Source organism: Symsagittifera roscoffensis, chromosome 1 (genome assembly GCF_963678635.1).
Source record: "Symsagittifera roscoffensis chromosome 1, txSymRosc1.1, whole genome shotgun sequence".
Taxonomy (NCBI): Eukaryota; Metazoa; Xenacoelomorpha; order Acoela; family Convolutidae; genus Symsagittifera; species Symsagittifera roscoffensis.
The window spans coordinates 62516716-62540043 of NC_087062.1; the positions used below are offsets into that span (position 1 = coordinate 62516716).

General features: G+C 35.6%; 1 protein-coding gene across 4 annotated transcripts in view; it reads right to left on the reverse strand.

The window, feature by feature from the left end:
• LOC134847096 (uncharacterized) overlaps positions 1-13600 on the reverse strand; it is a 77102-nt gene extending 63502 nt beyond the window's left edge. Inside the window, exons 1-2 of one of the 4 annotated variants that reach the window (XM_063864528.1) lie at positions 8470-8512; positions 7888-8370 (exon numbers count right to left, since the gene is read on the reverse strand). The gene's annotated coding sequence lies outside the window, so the exon portion shown is untranslated. Of the gene's footprint in view, positions 1-7887; positions 8513-13532 lie in introns of those variants that run through there. The other 3 variants (XM_063864529.1, XM_063864533.1, XM_063864527.1) reach the window with 3 other exon arrangements.
• Between the last annotated feature and the right edge of the window lie 9728 nt (positions 13601-23328).

A 23328-nucleotide genomic window follows, 5' to 3' on the forward strand; every position in this document is an offset into this window, starting at 1 on the left:
TAATTTGGAATGATTTCCGATTTCCGCAGGCTAACTTTTGAATAAAGAGGTCAAACATACCTTTTTGTAAAATTTTGGCCAAAGATTTGCGTTTTTCAGTGTGCGCTCCCTCTCAAATAAACTATATATTTGTGTCAAAGGCGCCTTCAGAAAAAATTTACTGTTAGTAGACCAAAAATAGATTTCAAAAAATAATACCAAAGGGGACCCATTGGTTAGTGAGGGTTTCGAAAGTCTGAGGGAGACGGCGTCCGACCCGAGCCATGGCCATCAATTTAAGTTAAAATTTTATGGATAAAAACCGATTATAATATGTTTTCAGTGTCAGCCTCCACAAAAATTAAAAATAATCGATTATAATTGAATAAAAATGGCTTCGAATCTATATATTTTTTGAGAAATCAATTTGATCCATTTTATCCTATCTGAAACTATAACAAAGGATAATTCATTTTTTCTAAAGTTATTTTGAAACTTTCAACACTGTGCAGTGTTTTCACCAATTGGCAGTTGCTTTTGACTCAGAAAATTGTTATTTTGTTTTCACGTTTTCCTTCACAGATTTGCATGTAATTTTTTTTATACATTCTTTTCATTTTACGTCTCTCATTTCCTCCTTGTACCCCATCCAACGCTAAGCTTCCTTTTAGGTATAACCCCCCTGTGGTGGTTGGCCATGATGAACGCAACGTCCAACTATTTTGAATCCTCCCTCAGTTTGCCACCTACTAAAATGTTTTCCTTCCTCCCCCAACATAAACTATCCCCAACATCCGAGGGTCTGTGTGTGGGGGGACTTGAAATCAAAGGGAAGGGGCGTTAAATTAGGAGAGGGGATCAAAGTGAGACGTGAGGGGGATGAGGAAGGGGCAAAAGGGAAAAGGTGGCGGAAGGGTGTGTGAGTGTGAGGGGTCTGGAACGAAGTATGGTGGTTGAGTATATTAGGATATTGAAAAGCCTTTTTCGATACGTTAACTTATTTCCCAAGTTAAGCAACTCAATTGTATCTATGATCAGAAAGATAATATTTTAGCGGTCAGTCGACGATGTCAGACACTCTGAAGGCCAGCAAGTACCTGTCAACGATTGCTAGCATCGAAGAAGAAAAGAAATGGTTGACAGAACGATAAATAGACATGAACTAGTTTGAACTTGAATGACTAATTTAACGACATTGGTATTCCCTCTTGTGAAATGAAATTTGAATAGGTACATACGAAATGAATTTTATGGATAGATAATTCAAAGTACTCAATTGAAATGTATTTGGCAGCTACAAAAAGCACCAAGTACGGCAAATCTTTAACTAAACTTTCGGTTTTCGACTCCGAACAGTCGTGCTCTCCCTGGACTATAACAGTTTCAAATAGTTTTTTCTGGTTAGTCTCTTTTTGATCAATTTTCATTGCCGCCTTTTGAGAAGTAGTAAATCATAACAGTGCCCATTCTATTTCGCCCGATTCATCTGAATGCAGTTTTTTCCTGGGTGCTGTTGCAGACTCGGCTTGTGTATGGCACAAGCCTTTGCTTGCGCCCTTTTTTTCGGTATCACTTCCGCCGGTGCTGGTACGGTTTGTGCCGGTGGTTCGTTAAGCTCTTCGAACACGTCATTTAGCCTTTTTTGTTCCTTTCCTCTAATTTAGCCCGCTTTTGCTTTCTCTGTGTCGCCTTTGCTCGCGCTCGACCCTGGTTTTAGGCTTGCTTCTGCTTTCTTGATTTCGGTAGGCGAGTTTCACCTGCTCACTTTGGTTGCTTCGTCCGCTTCAAGAGCCCTGTTGCGGCCTATTTTGTCCGTTCTGAGGGCTCTATAGAGGCCTGGATCTGGGATCATTGCTGGCAGCTCGCGTTCCGGTAGTTCCGATTTTGTCAGTAATTTTCCATCATGCGCTTCGATGATAGCGGCCTATCATCCTCGTCCGACTCAGATTCCTCTTTGGCTTCGATTCGTCTCCGTTTTTGCTCGACTTAGCTTTGTGCGGTCGTTTAGGTTTTTTTGCACTTTTTAGCATCTTCCTCGGCTCCAATTTGGCATCTTCCTCGGTGCCATCGCCATCTTGAATTGTCGTCACTTTTTCACACTGGTCTCTTTTCTATCAGCTGCCAGCCCAGTTTGGCCATCAGGTCCCGTCCCGTTTTTGACGGTCGATTTCCTCCTATCACTTTCATTGATGCTGAGGCTGCCCACTCATTCGACACGAGTATTATTTTAATCGTTCCAATTTAGTGGAGTGGGTTTTTCTCTTAATCTCGGAACTCTAGATCGGAATTCTTGAGTGTTAGTTCAGATACCTTTTTTTTCTGCGGAGCCTAACGTTTTTTGAAGTTCCTCAATCATGGAGATCGATATCCGCAACCCTCTGTCGAACCATACACTATTTTTTTCTATTGATTATGATCGGCAGTTTTGCGCCGGCAACCGTCAATTTCGTCTTTTTCCTCGATCGTTTTGCCATACCTAGATAGTTCTTTGAACTATCTGAGTCCTCGGAAGAATTGCGTTTCGTTGGTGTATTCACTCACCTCACTGAATTCTCTTACTGCGTTGTATCGTCGACCGTGTCTTCCAGCTCGAACTGCTTGTAGTCCTCCTGTCTCTTAGTCATTGCTACCGAGGATCGTCCCCGATTAGTTCTCTTAGTCAGACAAGTCTTTGTAAAATTCCCCAACTTTTGAAAAAATTTTATGTAACTCTTTTTGCTTCACATTCGTTCCTTCGTTCATAAAACCCGGTTTGTCACAATTGTAACACCTACGATCCCCATAATAGTTCCCCCTCGGAATTATCCTCTCTCTCTCTTGGAATAAACCACGTCCTCGCCCTCGATTCTTCCTTTATCCGCCCCTGATTTTTCCCAGCGATTCCGTCCCGACTTGCAGTTCTCCACACGTCGGTCCGCTTGCTGGTGCTCCCTCAACTGCAATTGACGTCTTTGCGTAATTGTTCCCCCGCTCGTACGACAACACCATTCGATACACCTCCTCCGGGGTTTTCGTCGATCTACACAGCTCATTTTGGGCTCCGCGGTTTGTCACAATCACCGTGAACACATCCATCAAAATCCGGGTTTCCAGCGCTCCGAAGTTGAACGTAGCCATGAGACCGCTTAGCAGGAGTGAAATTGTCCAGTGTTTCGCTGATTCGTTTTTTTTTTGCAATAGCAGTTGAAAGATCTTGTAAATCTCATTTCCTTCCTTTTTGAATTCTCGCTCGACCGCATCCAGTACCCTCGAGTAGCGTGTGACCACCAGATCAAAGTGCGGTATCCTTTTATACAGTTCGTTTCGACCTTGTTCCCCCAGAAACATGTGTAGATTAGAGATCAGTGTTTGCTTCGATTCCACTCTATATTTCACGTCTTTGTCCGCCGCTAGAGCCCCTATCTGCGCCGCCGTAAGGGTGTCCCCAAAGTAAAAAATTGCTGAAATAATAGAGTATTCCCCACCGAAAGCGATGTATACAAAATTTCCACAGCATCGGTGGTTCGGCGGGTTTCTTTGGCAAGAAAGACGTAATCCGCAGTGGGTTTTCCTCCTTTAAGTACTGCTTGCTGCACCATGTTGAAAACTTCATTTAGTACCTTCAATAAAATCCCAAGTTAAGCAACTCAATTGTATCTATGGTCAAAACGATGATGCTTGAGCGGTCAACCAACGAAGTCAGACACTCCGAAAGCCAGTACCTGTCACTGATGGCTAGCACCGAAGGGGAGCAAAAATGAATGACAGAATGATATGTAGATATGATTTAGTTTGAACTTGAATGCCTAATTTAACGGTGGCGACAGGGAGTTTTTGTGGAATGGGTTGTGGTGGTGGGTGTGAAAGGGGAAAGGGGGATGTGAGTGTGAAATTTTGTTTTTTTTTGGGAAGGGGGTACTTATAAAGGAACATAATCGGTCGGGTCTTAGTTTTGCAGACTGGTGCAAAAAATAGAGTAAACATTTCAGATTTGCAAAAAAAAAAATCATTTTTCGTGGATTTTTTGAACAAAAAATTTAATATACTGAAAAAAATGGAGTACATATATTATAATGGATTGTAATGACACTTTGAATTTGGGGAAAATCGGTTGTTATGAATATTATCGAATTTTATTGTTCATCCAACCATGAAAATGGGTTTTTAGGGGATTTTAAATTCAATATTCAAAACATCATTACAAATCATTATCTATTATAATTCATTTTTTTCATTATATTCGACTCTGGTAGCCAAAATTTTCCAAAGGGTCCTCCCTTTGGTATAATTTTACGAGTATCATTTTTGGCTGCTCAACATTAAAAACGTTCTAAATAACTAAAAATAACCAACCCGAGCACAAATAGATGATCACTTTTTTTGAAAGACAGAACAAAAAGCGGCGATGTTCAGAAAAATTGATGTTTGCAGCAATAATTTATCTCATATAGCGATTAGATTTAAAACAGATGAGAAATTTATGAAGTTAGATGGTACAATACACGGAATTGAATAAATTGTATGAGTTGGCGCCGTGCCTGTATTGTCTTCAAGTCACACCATAGCTTACCATGCTCATTCATTTTCACTCTTCTTCGCAAAAATTGTTGTCTTTTTTCTGGCTGTACTTTGTCCCTTTTTTGTGTTGTCGCCGCCGTTTAATTTTTTTCAATTGACGTCACAAGAATACTGAGAGGGAGGAAGTGAATTTTAAATGAGGTGTGGAGGTTTATTTCTATAAGTAACCAGACAGAGTTACTACTTTCTCCTCGCTTCCTCCCTTCATCAATTCCCCATATTACCTTTTCCTTCTTTTTCCCTTCTGCGAATCACTTACCTTTCCTTTTCATTTCCTTTCTTCGCTCTTTTTTGTTATAATCTAAAAGCATGCTTTAGAACAATGTAACACGATCGTGATGCGGTTCAAACGTTTACGATTGCAACCGGATGTGTAAATTAGACTAACGCGGAAGCAGATAGAAAGAAAAAAAAAGTTTTTTGTTCCGACTTTGGACAAAAGTGAAAAAAAAAAATTAGTTGGCCTGTTTCTCGTTGTTCCGAAAAAAGTAGAAACAACCGATAGAAAGACTTTGGACGAAAATGAAAAAAAAATTAGTTGGTCTGATTCTCTTTGTTCCGACAGAAGTCGACGTTTGAACTAGCCACTAATAAAAAAAATTCATACCATCTGAAAACTATTGATAATCTGAGTTGAAAATGAAAGAGATATTTCACCTGCTAGAGTTATTGTCAATTAGAAACAATTAGCATGCATTATAATTCTTGGTATCAAAGTCTAAAGGCGATTCAAACTGGGTTGATGCAAGCTTTGGCTTTATTATTACACAGCTGGACGCTAAAGAGCTATTTTTTGTAGAGAGCGCGAGAGGGGATTTAAAAAACTGAAAGATTTAAAAGATTTTATCAAAAATTATTTCTTAGACGTGATAGGGCTGTCGTAAAAATTCAGTGATTTGCCATGAAATTAGCAGTCTTGTTAGGCTAGTCGATGTTTGTATAAAGCTAATTTTAATCCGACCCTCGTAACGAAAATAACGGAATATTTGTGCTCGGGGTGGGTTTTTTTCTTCAGACATTTTTCGACTTCTTAACGAACCATTTTTGACAGAATTTTTTTTATCATTCAAAAGTTGTTGTTATTCTGAGCCTAAATTTGAAAAGATATTTTACCTGCGAACTTTTTTCGTAAAGTTATGGGGTTTAAAGATTGCCATTTTGGCCAATTTGGGACAATTAACGCGCGGTATATTTCGGGCTTTTAACGCGTATGCGGATATTTAATCCGTCTTAGAAATCGTTCCAAATTGGTTGAAGGAAGCTGATTTGTCATAGTTGTTACTACGTACTTTATATTGTTTGTTTGTTACTACGTACTTTATATGGCGTGTGGGGGCTCTTTTTCCTTTTCTCCCCGCCTGCAAATTTTTTAGAGTAATTTTTCTGTTCACATTGTCGAATTGTTATCAAATTTGGCATACGGACTGATTAGGCCATGACAAACTTATTTAACTTTCATACTCAACCTTGTAAAACCACTCGTTACAACATGAAATCGATACTTTTGTGAGGTGGGGGAAAAAGGAAAAAGAGCCCGTGTGGGGAATGATTTTCACAAAAAATCTCGAATTAAAAAAAATCATTTTATTTTTAATCATTTAATTTTCATGTGGTTACTGCCCAATAGACCTTAAAAAGCAGTCGAAACATTCAAAGCTTCGCATTGATACGAGCAGTCTTGTCTGAATTTGCATCAATTTACATTTCATGGTTTTAGTAGTCATAATAGCGCAGTTTTTCCATAAAAAAAACCGTTTGAATTTTTGATATTCAAATTTTCAACGCCAGAAACTTATCAACAAATTATTACTGAACTGAAACTATCTTTTTACCTGAAATCATTTTTAGTAAGAATGTAGGGGTTTGAAAATTGCTAATTTGGTATAATTAACGCGCGATAAATTGCGTTCTTATAAAACGCTAGCTGCTTGTTAATGCGTTCCAAAATGATGCTAGACACAGCCTTCATTTTATTCCCCCATACGCTCAATAAAACATAAAGAAAAAATGAAGAAATATTTTTATCTATTTTTCTTTTTCGTTTATTTCGTCAATTATTCAAGCAAAAAACTTTTATGTGACCTCAAAATTAAGTCCTGTTTTATTCTAAATTTAATCGCAGAATAATTTTGTACTAAAGTTTGGTTACTCGCTCATAATTACTGGTCCAACCAACCATCTAAGAAAAAGACGGAATATTTGAGCTTGGGGTGATTTTTTTCTGCAGACAAATTTCGATTTTTTAACTAGCAATTTTTGATGGTAATTTTTTAAAAACACAATTTGAAAACTAATTTTGTCCTAAGTTTAAATTTGAAAAACTATTCACCTGTAATCAATTGTCGTAAAGTTGTGAGGGTGTAAGGATTGCCACTTTGAGCAAATTAGGACAATTAATGCGCGATATATTTCGTGCTATTAACGTGTAAGCGGAGATTTATTCCGTTTCAAAAATTGTTTCAATATGAATTGAGTTATGTTATTTGTTGCATTTAACACTTTGTTAAATGCAAAATCTATAATTTTGTACTTTACGAGCATGTGGAGGGATGATTTTCAAACAAAAAATCTCAAAAAAAAATTTTTTTCATTAAATTTTTTTTTGTGAATACCACTTCAGTGACCTTTAAAACAGTCATATCTCTCAGAACTTTGTCCTAATACGCTCAGTCATTTGTCATTTTCATCTTGATATTTTGTGTGCAGTGGAAAACTCAACCAGTAATGTGAATAATACTGAATTTTTCTCAATTAAAGCATAAGGGGCCATCAAAACTATCATGATACGAGCAGTCTTGTTATCATATTATTCTCAAATAAGTTTATTTTAAGCGATTTAGAAATTTATAGGGTTGGAAATTCGGGAAGGTACTGTTTGGTTTTACTCAACTAAAACCAAAAACAGTACAGTGTCTCCTTTGATCAACTCAGGGCAGTATGAAACAAGGTTCAAGGCAGTATGAGGTATCAAATCAAGGCAGTTTGAAACAAGGTAGCACAGAATGTTCCGACCGCCAAATCTACAAAAACTTCTTTTTGTATGTGATGGGATAGAAAATTATTTAAAAAAACTATAAAAAAAGGGGGGAAAAACGAAAACACACTTCAATGCAAAATTCTTCCCCATTTTCAATGGCCGGATCAATAACCTTTAGTTTCTGATGAAAAAAATTGAGATTTTTGGCAAAGAATGAAATTTTTCTAAGCCTAAGTTAAAAATTAGAGCTCACTTTGTTGTCCAGCGCTAAGTATAATTTTTAGTTCTGCACCTAATAGAATTTGAGATTTTCTGGGTCTCGACCATGTCTAAAAAACGCCTCCTCTCCCCTTAATTAGTACTTCAATGCTTACGTGATTGTTGTTGCTTTTGCGTTGTTATCTCTAAATGGCTTCCAATACTCTATTAAAATGGCTTTATTAAAATAGTAAGAAGTTTCAATGATCTCTGTATTCAATTTCTTAAAAAGTTAAGACAAAAATGAGAAGTAAAAAAAAGAAGAGAACTTTTGCAAGAAAATGAACGATAATAAAAGCCAATTAAAGCAACTGTAATTTTTAAACCTCTTGTAAGATAAAGAACAAGGCTGCACAACTACACAGTCAGAATGGATCTTGGCACCCTGTGCCTTTAACTGTGCCTGGCATCTACAAAGGCTTATTCGTTTCTGCTTAGAAGAAGGGGGTACGACAAATAAAAGCCAGTGGAATCGAATTTAAGTTGGAGAAGGGAGAGAGAAAGAGAGGGAAAGCTATAAGAAGTGAACGGGGTAATGTTTTTTGTCCCTTGTGTGAACTGTTAAGTTCCTTCAACAAACGTACGGTTGATCGGTTTTACTTATCACACACACACACACATATATATATATATACAGAGCTGAAAGTGTTGGGAGGGCTGAAAAGAAAGCAATGGAAAAGGACTACTGAGGAATTTACTAGTGCTGTTGGTTGAATAGCGGGTATGCAAATGAAAAGAGCAAAATAGGAATTAATAACGGAAGAAAGAAACGGCGCAAATGGTAAGAAAGTGAAGCATGGCAGGAGGTAGCTAACAGGCTCAATTCCTCATTTCATAAGTCTCAATTCAGTTCAAACTGTCTGCACGCTGTAAACGTCTCCATAGTCCATTACAAAGTTGCAAAATCACGCAAGCCTATCAAAAAAAGTCGATCGGATTTTTCGAACATACGAGAGACTCAAAACATGTTTAGTTGTCCTCAGTACTACTGTGCGCAAGAATTTTTCAAGGGGGTGCTTTTTCGATTTTTTCGTTGTCAGTTTTTGAGACGAACTTTGAGCCAAACTTTATGCGGCAAATTTAAAAAAAAAGACGAAAAATAACGTTAGAGGGCGTTTTTTGGAAATTTTTTAGGGACGCGCTATCCCATCTCAAACTAAGTGTATGTTGGCGCCAAATACTCCTTTGAAAAAATTATTGGGTTGGTCAACCAAAAACTGATGGAGGCCGTAAAATAGGGACGTTTTGGAAAAGTTGACCACCTAAATTGCGGGGAGAGACAAGTCATCGCCCGACACCCTCCACCCGCCTCCAACCTTCTGCCTTCCCCTCCCTCCACGCGCCGGCTATTCCTTGCGGAACGAGTGGGCACAACGATTTCAGCTGATTTTATAGAGCAAGAAGAAATCAATATAGGCCACATCTTATTTCCAATCGTGTATGCAACGAATCTGCATCCGAAAATGGAAGATCCGGTAGAGGGAGAGAAAGGGAATGACAAAGATCGAGAGGCAAGTAACGAGGAGCAAGTTAGACTATGGCAAAAACAAGAAAACAGACGGCTTGACTGAAAAAAAATTAATCGGAGAAAAGTGGACAAAAAGCTCAAATTTTAATGTTTTTGTCATTGGAAAAGCTGCAAGGGTAGACTGCATTTTTCTTACCAGAAGTTCCCGTATATAAAAAGTTTTGATGTCAACCTCATTAAACAATGGGCGAAGATGGAGGACGCTTCTGTGAAAGAAGTGAACTTTTCGAAGCTTAGATTTATTATTTTCGGTCTGCAACAAAGAGACGTTGAAGCAGTTCTATAGAGCCTTGACAAATTTGATTGTAGGATGAGACTTCGGGAGTAAGAAGAATTTAGTCGCCACGAACACGTTCATATTAAACATGACACTCGAGTATAGAAAGAAACAATAATTACAAGCCAGGCAAAAGATAACTGCCATAATTGCGGTAATAGGCTTATAAACTAATTCACCGGAAAAGACGCCCAGGTAGAAACATTGCTTACAAAAATCGTAATTTAGGAGTCATTTTATGAAACATTTTAAAATTGAACCCGCAGTCAACGCGGTCAATGGCAATGGAGAATGCTCGGAGTAAAAAAACTGCAACGACATTCGGATTTGTGAGGAAGAATCATGGGTCGAAGAGTTCGGCGTATTTTCAACAAACATCGTGCGGGACGCGGCGGATAAAGAGAACTAACCATTTTTGTCAGCAAACTTAAGCAAGCATGTCTGAGTAAGCGAATTTCGGATCGATTGGGCCAACAGAGCCATTTTTTGCAGATAAAAGTTGCGTCATCTCAAGATAAGTGATAGGATGTTATCAATTCCTTTAAGACAACCAGAACTCAAGAAAAATTTTTAGCGAGCCATTGACGGCGCAATAAATGCGTGGACAAGCAATCTTTCGTTAAGAGTCGACAGGGTGGTAAATCAAAAAGCCAGAGAGATATATTGGGCGAAAATGTTCCCGTGGGGTTGGGTACTTAAGTTTGTTCAAGGCTTACAAACTAAGAAAATGAACATAACTCTGACAGACAGCCATTGCAGCCCATGGAGCTATTGAAAATATCATTTACCAATTCAGCATAAAATTTAAAACAAGACTGCTGTTTCAAATAGGCTTCTTTCAATCAATTTGGAACAATTTTTAAGACGGATTAAATCTCCTTTACGCGTTAATAGCGCGAAATATTTCGCGCGCAAAAAAAAATGTCTCAGATTGGCCAAAATGGCAATCTTTAAACCCCCATAACTTTACGAAAAACGATCACAGGTGAAACATCTTTTCAAGTTTGAGCTCATGACAACAATTCCTTTCGAATGATATAAAAAAAATTCCGTCAAAAATGGCTAGTTAAAAATTGCCTGAAGAAAAAAAACCCAACTCGAGCACAAATACTCCGTTACTTTCGTATCGAAAGCCGGAACAACAAGATTCTAGACAAATTAGAGTCAAGAGACTATTGCAGAGCTATTAAAAGGCGGTATTTTAATAATTCGGTTCTTGTACGGAAGACTTTATTTTACCGATAGTGTTGCTTGCAAAAAGGGACAGTTCTGTGATAATTGCTCAAATCGAAAGTTAAAAACCTAGCAGATTTACGGTATTAGATACCAAATGCTTAATTTGAGCGAGTTTGATGATAACGTAACACTGGATATGATTGGTATCACTACTTGCTCAATTTAGAAATCAAAAATCAATTATGCATTTTTTAAGATGAAGCTGAGCGCAAAAACGAGCGAATCGTGAAATTTCTTTATTATAGCGACAGGGTTTATTGTATAATGATACGTTCAAGACAAAGTTTTATGGTATGGGCAAATTAATTGTATCACAATTCAATATGTATTTGATACAAGTTACCAACCCGAGACTCAGATTGTGGAACAGCTTTTTGAAATACTGCGAGTGTCTGACAAAACTTATACGACAATGAAATGACCGATGACAATGTTTTTGAGCGAGAAATAATTAAATTGGAGACTCGTTTGTCATATATTTGCCCGAAAATTCTTCTGAAAATGGAGGGCCTTATATGTATGTACACACACACACACACACACACACACACACACACACACACACACACACACACACACACACACACACACACACACACACACACACACACACACACACACACACACACAAACACACACACACACACACACACACGCACACACACACACACACACATATATATATATATATATATATATATATATATATATATATATATATATATATATTTATTTACATATACCAATATATTTCCAATATATATATATATATATATATATATATATATATATATATATATATATGAAGTTGAGCACAAAAACGAGGAAACAGTCTATATATATATAATTATATATAAAAATTAAAAAATATATATTTACTTATTATATATATATATATATATATATATATATATATATATATATATATATATATATATATATAAATGTATTTGTAAACTGTCCTCCACTTGTGCTCAATCTGACCCCCGCATTGCTAACCGGTAGCAAATAAACATCGAACCGTGACCAATGGCCTACCATTGAACCAAAAAACTTCTGGAATTCATTTGGCACGTCACCCAAACCATAAAATTTGTGTTGAAGCTATCATTACAGGTGAAACCATGTCGCCATAAGAAAAATTTTGCACTGTTTGCTCATTTTTGCGCTCAACTTCATCTTGGAAAATGCATTTTTAAAATGATTTCCGAAAACCAAGCTGAGTACTTTGTGTTACCAATGATGTCCAGTGTTACGTTATCAACAAACTCGCTCAAATTAAGCATTCGATATCTATTACGATAGATCTGCTAAATACTTAATGTTCGCTGTGTGTGCCATATTCGCAGAACCATCCCTCTATAAGAACAACACTGTCGGCAATATTAAGGCTTACGTACAAAAAGCTGCATTACCGTCTTTCAATAGTTCAGCATTAGTTCCTCGACTTTCGATAAAACTTGGCCAGATTTTTTTGATTTTCTAGTTTGTCCACTTTGAACAAACTTCAGTCCCTAACCCCAGGATGGCATTTTCCCTCAATATATCTCTCTGCCCATTTTTGGCTATAAAACAGTTCGCCGTAGGATATTGACCGCCCAGCCGAATATCTACATATCTGGTTATAAAAAGATCCCACATTGTTCAAAATCATCAATTTGACGTGAAAAACAAAAACAGCGTGAAACTCAATGCGTGTAAAGCGGGATCAAGTGCGGACGAAGAAAAATCACCCTAGAGTATTGAGAATCAGTTTCTTATGCCTTAAGATTTTTTGAATAAAGCCGAATTGAAACAGCAGAATAGAATTTGCATAGAATACAGTGGATTTGGGTGGTAGCGCATGATCGGACTTTTTTTGGAATGCCTCTCAAGATAAAAACAGACCACAAGGTTTTATCGTTACGCTTAGCGGAAATGAAGAAAATTACAAAAACCACAAAAACTGAGCACATTCGTGGGAAAAAAATCAGCGGCTTGTCGTCTATTTGTTGAGGCAAAACTCTCAGAGTTTTCAGTACCAGACAAGATTGGGACACCGTTATTAAGACATGCAATATATTATTCTATTACTGGTAAAAAACGTAACATAGTTACTTAATTTAGCCTCAAAGTGATTTTTTTCTCATTTTTTGGCGTTTTCAGCAAACACTCTAAAAAAGTTCAGGTAAATTTACCTTAAGAATTACCTTAAGTTACCTCAACAGTTACGGCAAAAAGTGCTCAGCTTAACTTTACCTCAAGTCAACTCAACTACTACCGTAACTCACCTCAAGTTTACCTTAAAGTTTGTGGGGGAACTACCTTAAATTTTGCCTTAAGTCACCCCAAGTTTTCCCTAGTATTTTAATTTCAAATGAAACGTACCAAATGCGCTTTTATTTTTCGTTAAATTTGTGTTCTAGGCTTTTTTCTAGCTTGATTTCCCGTTCGGAACAACAACCCTGCCCTTAGAAGTAAAATGAGTCCAAGTTTCTAATAAAAAATGTTATACTCAAAGTTTCCGCGCAGATAGTGGTTTGTTGCTGATCTAATTTATTGGTTTCTAATCAGTTGGGTTCGGCTTAAGCAAGGGCCACCCTGGAAGGTATAAGATGCCAGATGTAAGCAAAAACAGTTTCTCGCACCGTACACAAATGAACAGATTCATATTCAACAGAAGAAAAGCAAAAGGATAAAAAGCAATAAAAAAAGCGATAAAAACTTTAAATCTGTCATACCTGTAAGAAATTTTATCTCAATTCCAGCCAGTCGAGGAACAAAACCGGGATAATGAATTAGATTTTCCCAGTCCCTTGCCTTCGGTGTAAGGAAATGAGAAATATGTGTTGAGGCGTGCAAATAGATTTTCTAAATTCCCCATTGTGCAATTATCATTGCGTACTTGTGCAACGGTCATATTATGACTTTAGAAAAATTAATACATTATCTTGCACGAGAGTCCGAGGGCCATAGCGTGCGAGTTCGGCATCCGAGTTTGAGGGTTATTCAGATGAACCAAGGAGATGGGTTCCATTTGAGAAGTTTGCATCAGGTCAAAATTATTTTATTTTGTCGAACATTGAGCTATTGGTCTGGTAGGACGATTGATTCTTACGCCTAGAAAGTGACTTCTAGTAATGTATTTTGATCGATTATTTTAAATTTTCATTAAACTAAGCAACAATAGATAGCATGATCACTACTAATAGCACAGCTTATCAGTGATTGGTAGACGATTAATTCTTAGACCAAGAGAGCGCTTCTAGCATTGTTTTTCGATCGAGTCTAATATACTGTCATTGAAATCAGCAACAACAAGCTATTAAAATAATTTCAACTGAAATATTTCAAGTTGATCTATATACCAGATCGGTTGGTGAAAAGTTTAAGTTTTTCTAAGCAAGCTATTCAAGCTACTAAACTTTGAAAAAATTCAAGTTGTATCATTGACTAATTAGCTTCGTTAAAATTTAAGTTTTTCTAAGCAAACTATTCAAAATATGAAACTTTGAAAGTTATTCTTTAGCGTGAATTAATAATCAGTAATTTTTCTAAACAGGAGGTTGCTCTTTTTAGTTGATTCGTTTCAGACAGAGAGGAATCTGTGAACGCGAAACTTTTTAAAAAAGTAGACAGGAATTTCGGTTTTTTTTTCAAACAGAATTCTAGAATGTCCTAGGCTTAAAGATGTTTGGACTTTCTGATCTAAACTTTTTTAAACGTTGCACTCGATAACCCCTTAAACATTAAGCCTTATTCTGAAAACGTGTTATTCATTTAATATATAAGATGAAAGATATGATGATCAACAATGATAGCATAGTTTATCAGTGATTGGTAAACGATTAGTTCTTGCGCTTAGAGAGCGACTTTTAGCAATGACTTCCGACCGAGTATGTTGAGCCTTCAGCAATGAAATCTATCATGATCAAAACTGATAGGACAGCTTACCAGTGGTTGATAAAACGATTGATTCTTACGCCTAGAGAGCTTTTTCTAGCAATATTTTTCGATCGAGTACGTTAATACTTCATTAAAATCAACTATGAAAGATATCATGATCACTACTGATAGTAAATTGTATCTGTGATTGTTAGAACGAATAATTCTTACGCCTAGAGAGCGACTTTTCACAATATCCTTCAATCGAGATTATTGAGACTTCAGGAAAATCAGCGATGAAAGATATTATGATTACTATTGATAGTACAAACTATCAATGATTGGTAGAAAGATTAATTCTTACGCCAGCAAAGTGACTTCTACCAATGTTTTTTGATCAAAAATTTTAATTTTACGTTGAAATCAGTGATGAAAGATATCATTGTCACTGCTGACAGTACAGCCTATCAGTGATTGGTGGATTTGGTTAATAACTACGCCTGTAAAGCGAATATTAGCAATGTTTTTTGAAAGAGTAAGTTAGCTGTTAATCAAAAGGATATCCAGTTCACTACTGAGAGTACAGCGTATCGGTGATTGTTAAAATTTTTCTTGCGCATAGTGAGCGATTTCTAGCAATCTCTTTCAAACGATTATGATTAAAATTTCCAAAATGAGTAATGAAAGATATCATGTAGATTTATGTTAGTATAGCTTATCGGTGATTGGTGAAACGATTAGAAATGACGGCTTGAGGGTGGCCTTTTGCAATAACTTTTGATCGAGTGTGTTATATTTTCAGTAAAAAGAGTTATGAATGATATAAGGTTCACTAATGATAGTTTAAAATATCGGTGATTGGTGACATGATTATTTCTTACACCAAGAGGGCCAATTCTAGCGATGACTTTCGATCGAGTATGTTTGTTTTTCTTTAAAATCAACAATGAAAAATAGTTTTCTTTAAAATCAACAATGAAAAAACAGCGTTTCAATGGTTGGTAGAACGATTAGTTTTTAGGCATTGAGAGCAATACGCAACAATTATTGTCGATCGTGGATGTTAAACTCTCATTGAAACCAGCAATGAAAGATATCATGGTCACTACTGAGAGTACATTGTAACAGTGATTGTTAGAACGGTTAACTCCTACGCCTAGAGAGCATTTTCTAGCAATGTCTTGCAAACGAGTATGCTTGAATTTTTGAAATGTGGACTGACAGATATCATGATGAGTAATGATATCACAGCTCATCAGTGATTGGTAAAACGAAAAGACAATCGAAAATGTTAAGTTTTCAACAAAATGACCACTGAATAATATCAAGATCACTAGTGATTGTAAAGTCTATCAGTGAACATTTCTTTCGCCTAGAGAGCAACTTATTGCAATTGCAATGTCTTTTGATCGAGTTTTAACTTTTTCAAAATGAAAATGAAAGATATCATTATATCATTACTGTTAGTACAGTTTAACATTGATTGCTGAAACGAATAACTCTTACGGCTAGAGAGTGACTTCTTGATATGTCTTTCGATCGAGTTTGTTGAATAATCACTAAAGTCAGCAATGAAAGATATCGGGATCACTGTTGTTAGTATAGCTCATGATGATTGTCAGAAAGATTATTTCTTGCGTCTAGAAATACTTTTTGGCAAAATCTTTTGATCGAGTTTTTTAATTTATTCCACAACATGAGCAATGAATGATATCAAGATTATTGAAAGTAAATTGATTGAATTTAACGCCTAGGGGGCGACTGCTAGCGATGATTTTCGATCAAGAATGCTTAGTTTTCCTTAAGCTTAACAAAGAAAGATTTCAACAAGACTACTGATTGGTATACCGAATTATGCGTACACCTATAGGAGGATTTCTTGCGATGACTTTTGATGGAGAAGGTTCATCTTTTTTTAAAACTAATAGTGAATGTATAATCAGGACTACTCATAGACGACGCTCATAGAGCGAATCAGTGATTTGTAGATCGATTAGCTTTTGCGCCTAGATAGCGACATATTGCTATTTTTTTCGATCGAGTATGTTAAACTTTTTAAAATGAGCAATGAAAGATATCATGATCACTAGTGATAGTACAAATTTTCAGTGTTTGGAAATAAGATTTCAAGTTAGGCCGAAAAGGCGACTTCTAGCGACTTCTTTCGATCGAGTATGATAAAAATTCACCAAAATCAGCAAAAAAAACTATCATGATCATCGTCGATATTACAGCTTAACAGTGATTTCTAGAACGATTAGTTTCTATGCCTAGAGAGCAACTTAAAGCAAAGTCTTTTGATCGAGTTAACTGATTTTTTTTTAAATGAGCTTTGAAAGATTTCATGATCAATACTTAGTACAGCTTATCAGTGGTTGGTAAAACGATTAATTTTTACGCATAAACGTTCATCAAAATCAACCATGAAAGGTATCATTAGAACTACTGACAGAAAAGCGTATCAATGATTGAAAGAATGATTAGCTTTACGTCTAAAGTGCAATTTGCAGCTCATCAGTGATTGGAAAAAAAGAAAAATTCTTGCTCTCTAGAGAGCGAACTTTAGCAAAATTTCTCAATCAAAGATGCTAAATTTTCATTGAAATCAGCTACAAAATTATCATGACCACAAACGAAAACGTAGTTCATCATTGGTTGGTACAATGATCAATTCTAGTGCCCAGAGAGCAACTTCTAGCAATGACTTTTGACTGAGTTTATTTAAATTTCAAAAAGATCAGCAACGAAAAATTTCCTGATCCCGGCAGATAGTAGAGCGCATCAGTGGTTCGTAAAACCATTAGTTTTTACGCCTACTGAACGATCTACATCAAAACTTTTGAAGGAATTTGTTGAAATTTCTATACAATCATCAACAAAGATATCATGATTACTGCTAAAAGTATAGCGTATCAATCATTGGTATAATGGTTAGTTCTCATACGATTTTCAAATGATTTTTTAGCAAGGATTTTCAAAGGAGTCTGTTAAACCTTCTTTAAAGTGAGCAATGAAATATATCGTATATCGATATATCATAATTTATTTAATCAGTGATTGGTTAATAATTTTTTCTATCGGCAAGAGAGCGACATCTAGCAATGTCTTTCAAACGAATAGCTTAAACCTTCTTTGAAAATGAGCAATGACAGCTGTCATGATCACTAATGATAGCTCAGCTATCATGGATTGGTAACAGGATTAATTCTTAAGCCTAGAGATCGTCTTCTTGTAATGTCTTCTATTTATTGGATTATAAATCGATTGTCATTCGATATTGGATAATCAATTATTATATTAATCTGTTTTTAGACACAGCAATGAGAGTTAACTTGATTACTAGTGATAGCCCAGTTTATCAGTGATTGGTAAAAATGACTAACTCTTACAGCTAGAGAGCGACTTCTTTCAATGTTTTTTTGATCGAGTATGTTAAACATTCAAAAACCATCAGCAATGAAAGATATTATAATCATTGTTGACTGTACAGCTCAACAGTGATAGGTAGAACGTTTAATTTGTACGTCTAGATATCGATTTATAGCATAATCTTTCAATCGACTATGTTGAATCTTCAATAAAAACCAATGAAAGGTATCATAATCACTATTGACTTTACAAACCGACAGTGAGTGTTAGAACGGTTAATTTTTAGGCCTAAAAGCCACTTCTAGCTATGTCTTTCAATCGAGTAGGTTGAATTTTCAAAACTGAAATCATCGGTTTCGGAAAATTTTAGTATGCTCATCAACGAAAAATATCATGAATACTACTGGAAATTCAGCTTAAGAATCATTGCTAGAATGGCTAGTTATCATATTACGAGATCGCAATGCTTTTTCAAAGGTGTCTGAACCCTCTTTAAAGTATGCAATGAAAGATATTGTGATCAGTACTGACAGTTCAGTGTATCGGTGATTGGTTAATGATTATTTCTAACGGCTAAAGAGCCATGTCTTTCAAGTGAACAGGTTAAATCCTCCTTGAAATATGAGCAATGAGAAACATCATGAGCACTGCTGATAGTAAAGCGTATCATGGATTGGTAACACGACTAATTCTTAAGCCTATAGATCGACATCTAGCAATTTAATTCGATCGAGCATGTTGCCTTTGTTCAAAATGAGCAATGAAAGGTGTCACGATCACTAGTGATAGTACTGTTTATCAGTTATTTGTGATACGATTAGTTCTTACGACTAATAAGTAATTTTCCTAAATACTTTTCGACTAAGTGTATACGATTCATTTGAACCAGCAATGAGAAATATCATGATCACATCTGATATTACCCCTAATCAGTGATTGGTAGAATGATTAATTTTTGCTCTCTAGAGCAATTGCTAGCAAAAGTTTCTCAATCGAGGATGTTAATTCTTACTTAAAATCAGCAATGGAAGTTAGCTTGACCATTATATTAGTAGAGTTAATCATTGATTGGTAGAACGATTAATTTTAAAGCCTAAAAAACGACTTCTAGCATTGATTTTTGTTCGAGTATTTTTAATTTCCATTATTTCATCAATGAAAGGTATCAAGATGATGACTGATAGTACAGCATACCAGAGTGATTTGTAGAACGGTTAGTTTTTTTGCCTAATGAACAGTTTATAGCAATTTATTTGCAACGAGTTCATTAATGTTTTCCTTATGATCAGCAATGATCACTGATCACTTTTGATCACTTTTGATTGTACAGCTCAACACTGATTGGTAGATTGACTAGTTTTTACAAAAAGAGAGCAAATAACAGCAATGTCATTTCATTGAGTAATTGATTTTTTTTGAAAATGAGAAGTGAAAGACTTCATGATCACTAGTGACAATACATCTTATTAGTGATTAATAAAACGATTAATTCGTACGGATAGAGATTCATAAAAATCAACAAGGAAAAAAATCAATGATTGCTAGAGAACGATTAATAGCAATTTCTTTCGATCGAGGAAGGATTAGTCCTCATATCTAGAAAGCAAATTCTAGCAAAACTGTTCAAAATGTAGGCCAAATCTCACTTAAAATGAGCAATGATTGATATCATGATCACTAGTGATAGAGCAACGTATCATGGATTGGTAAAAATATTATTTCTTAAACATAGTGAGAGTTTTCTCGCAATGTCTTTCGATCGAGCATGATAACTTTCTTCCACGTTCTTTCACGACAAGGCATGAATGAAAAATGAAATATTAGAACGCGTGATTGAAAAAAAAATAAATTTACATAGTTTCGCGCACTTTTCCCGGCTCTTTCAGAATTTTCGGGGCTCTTTCAAAATTTTCTGGCATCAGTCCCTCAGATAGAGCAAAAACTTACTCTTCAACAGTTAGAACATAGTTGAAGATGGCATCGGAAAAAAAGAGCCGGGCTCTTTTTCCCTCGGGCATCTTTCAACTATGTTCTAACTACTACAAAGATATCATGATCAGTACTAATAATACTGCTTATCATTCAATGGTAAAACAATTAGTTCTTACGCCTAGAGCAACTGAATGCAATTTGTTTCGATCGAGTATATTAGGTTTTTTAAAAAGAGAAGTGAAAGACTTCATGATCACTGGTGACAGTACAGCTTATTAAGGATTAATAAAACGATTAATTCACTCTTGAGCATAAAGGTTCACAAAAAACAACAATGAAAAAAATCAATGATTGTGAAACGATTAGTTGTTATACCTAGAGACTACTAATAGCAATTTTTTTGATCGAGGAACGATTAGTTTTTAGTTCTAGAAGGCGACTGTTAGCAAAATTTTTTGAAGAAGTACGTCAAACTTTACCTAAAATGAGCAATGAAAGATATCATAATCAATTTTTAAAAATCGGCCAGTTTTTCAGTGATTGGTATAATGAAAATTTCTAACGGCTAAAGAGCAATTTCTAGCAAAAATTTTCAAAGGAGTGAGTTAAATTTTTTCTTGGAATGAACAATGAAAGATATCATGATCGCTAGTGATAGAGCAGCAAATCATGGATTGGTAAAACGAAACGACTAATTCTTAAACGTAGATAGCGTCTTCTAGCAATGTCTTTCGATCGACCATAATAGATTTTTAATGAGCAAAGAAAGACGTCATGATCAATACTGATAGTACTGCTTATCAGTGATTGGTGACACGATTCGTACTTAAGCTCACAGAGAGATTTCTAGCAATGTCTTCTGATCGATAATGTTAACTTTTTAAAATGAGTAGTGAAAGATATCATGATCAGTACTGATAATACTGCTTATCGGTGATTGGCGAAACGGTTGAATGCAATTTCTTGAATGCAGTGCGACTGAATGCAATTTCTTTCGAGCGATTTCTTGCAATGTTTTTCAATCGAGTAAGTCAAATTTTCATTGAAATGAACAATGAAAGATATCAAGATCAGAACTGATGAAACTGCTTATCAGTGATTGGTGAAACGTTTAGTTCTCACGCCTAGAGAGCGACTTGTAGCAATGTCTTTTCTCAACAATGTTAATTTTTTTAATGCAAAAGTTATCATGATCACTACTGATAGTACAGTCTGTGAGTGATGGTTGGTGAAACGATTAATTGTTACAAGTAAAGAGTGAGTTCTTTCAATATGTTTCGAGTAAGTATATGAAATTTGCCTAAACCAGGAACGAAAGATATCATAATGCTAAGGATATTACACCTCATCAGTGATTGATAGAAAAATTGATTCTTGCTCTCCAAGAGCGACATCTAGCAAAGTTTCTCAACAAGCGAGGATGCTAAATTTTCCTTAAAATCAGCAATGAAAATTCTTTTGATCACTTATGATACTACGGTTTATAATTGGTTGGCGGAATGATTATTTCTGATGTCAAGAGAGCGACATCTAATTTTGACTTTCGGTTAGGTTTATTAAACCTTCAACAAAATCAGCAACGGAAGATATCATGATCACGACTGATAAAACAGTTTATCTGTGTGATTTCTAGGACGATTAATTTTTTAAATCTAGAGAACGATTTATAGGAATATCTTTCGATCGAGTTTGTTGCAACTTCCTTATGATCAGCAACGAAAAATATCACAGTTACTACTGACAGTGCAAGGTATCAATCATTGTAGAACGATTAGTTAGTATTTCTAGAGACCGATTTCTTACCAGGTCTTTCATTGAGTGCATTCTTGCGAAGTCTTTTGATTTAATTTACTAAATTATCTTTAAAATCATCAAGGAAGGAGGATTTCATGATCGGTTAATTTTCACGTCTTCAGTGACTTAGAGCAATGTAATTTATGTTAAAATTTCATAATAATCAGCACTAAGAGTAACTTTGATCTCTACTGATACAACCCCTTAGCAAAGTCTGGTAGAACGACTAATTTATTTTCTTAGAGGGCGACTTTTTGCAATGATTTTCTTTCGAGTATCTTTATTTTTTTAGAAACAGCAATGAAGGATATTGTGATAACTACTGATAGTACACCTTATCAGTAATTGTTAAAATAATTTTTTGTTGGCCCAGAGACAGATTTTTTGCCAGGTATTTCGATTGAGTGTGTTGAATGTTCGTTAAAATCAGCAATTAAAATCAATACCTAATGACAGTACAGCATATCAGTGATTAGCAAAACAATTAATCTTTTTTACTTGAAAAGCGATTTCTAGCAATGTTTTTCGATTGAATTTATTAGACTAACAATAACAAAAGCAATCAGAGATATCAGGATGACAACTGATAGTACAGCTTATCAGTGATTGGTAGAACGGTTAATTTTTTCGCCTTGAGTGGCCTCAACTAAAAGCTTTTGATAGAGTATCTGAAACGTTCATCAAAGTTAGCATTCTACGATATTTGATCTCTACTGGTAGTAAAATTATCAGTGATTGGTAGAACAATGATTTCTTTTGCCTAGAGAGCGACAATGGCTTTCGATCGAGTGAACTAGGTTTTCGTTATAATTAGCAATGAAGGTGGATTTCATGTTCCCTTTTGAGGGCCAAGCTTTTCAGTGAAAAGTAGAATGGTAATTTGTACGCCTAGAGTTACTTTGAGCAATGCATTTTGATGGAGTTTTTAAAATTTCACTAACTTCAATATTAAAAATTTTTTGATCTCCACTGATAAAAAACCTTATCAGTGATTGGTAGAACAATTATTTCTTCCGCCTAGAGAGCAAATTCTTGTATTGTTTTCCCCTCCATTGTGTTATTTTTTTAGAAACAGCAATGAAAGCATCATGATCACTACTGATGGTACAGTTTATGACTGATTGGTTGAATGATTAATTTCTACGACTAGAGAGCGAATTTTTCTAACGTCATTCGATCGAGCATACTATATCTTCATTAAATTCAGAAATGAAACGTAACATGATAACTACTGATTCTCGGTGATTAATAGGGCATATCTAAAGTAGAGTCTCTCGGTAAATGGTAGATCAGCCAATTTTTACACCTAGATAGCGACCTACTGCAATGTCTTTTGAACGATTATACTGAACCTTCATTGAAATCAGCAACGAAGGATGATTTAATGATCACTATTGATAATGAAGCTTATCAGTGATTGGTAGAACGGTTACTTTTTGTGCCTAGGTTGGTTTCGAGCAATGTTTTTGATAGAGTATGTTAAACTTTTTTTGAAATCAGCATTAAACAATTTTTTGATCTCTACTGATAGTACACCATATCAGTGATTGGTACAAC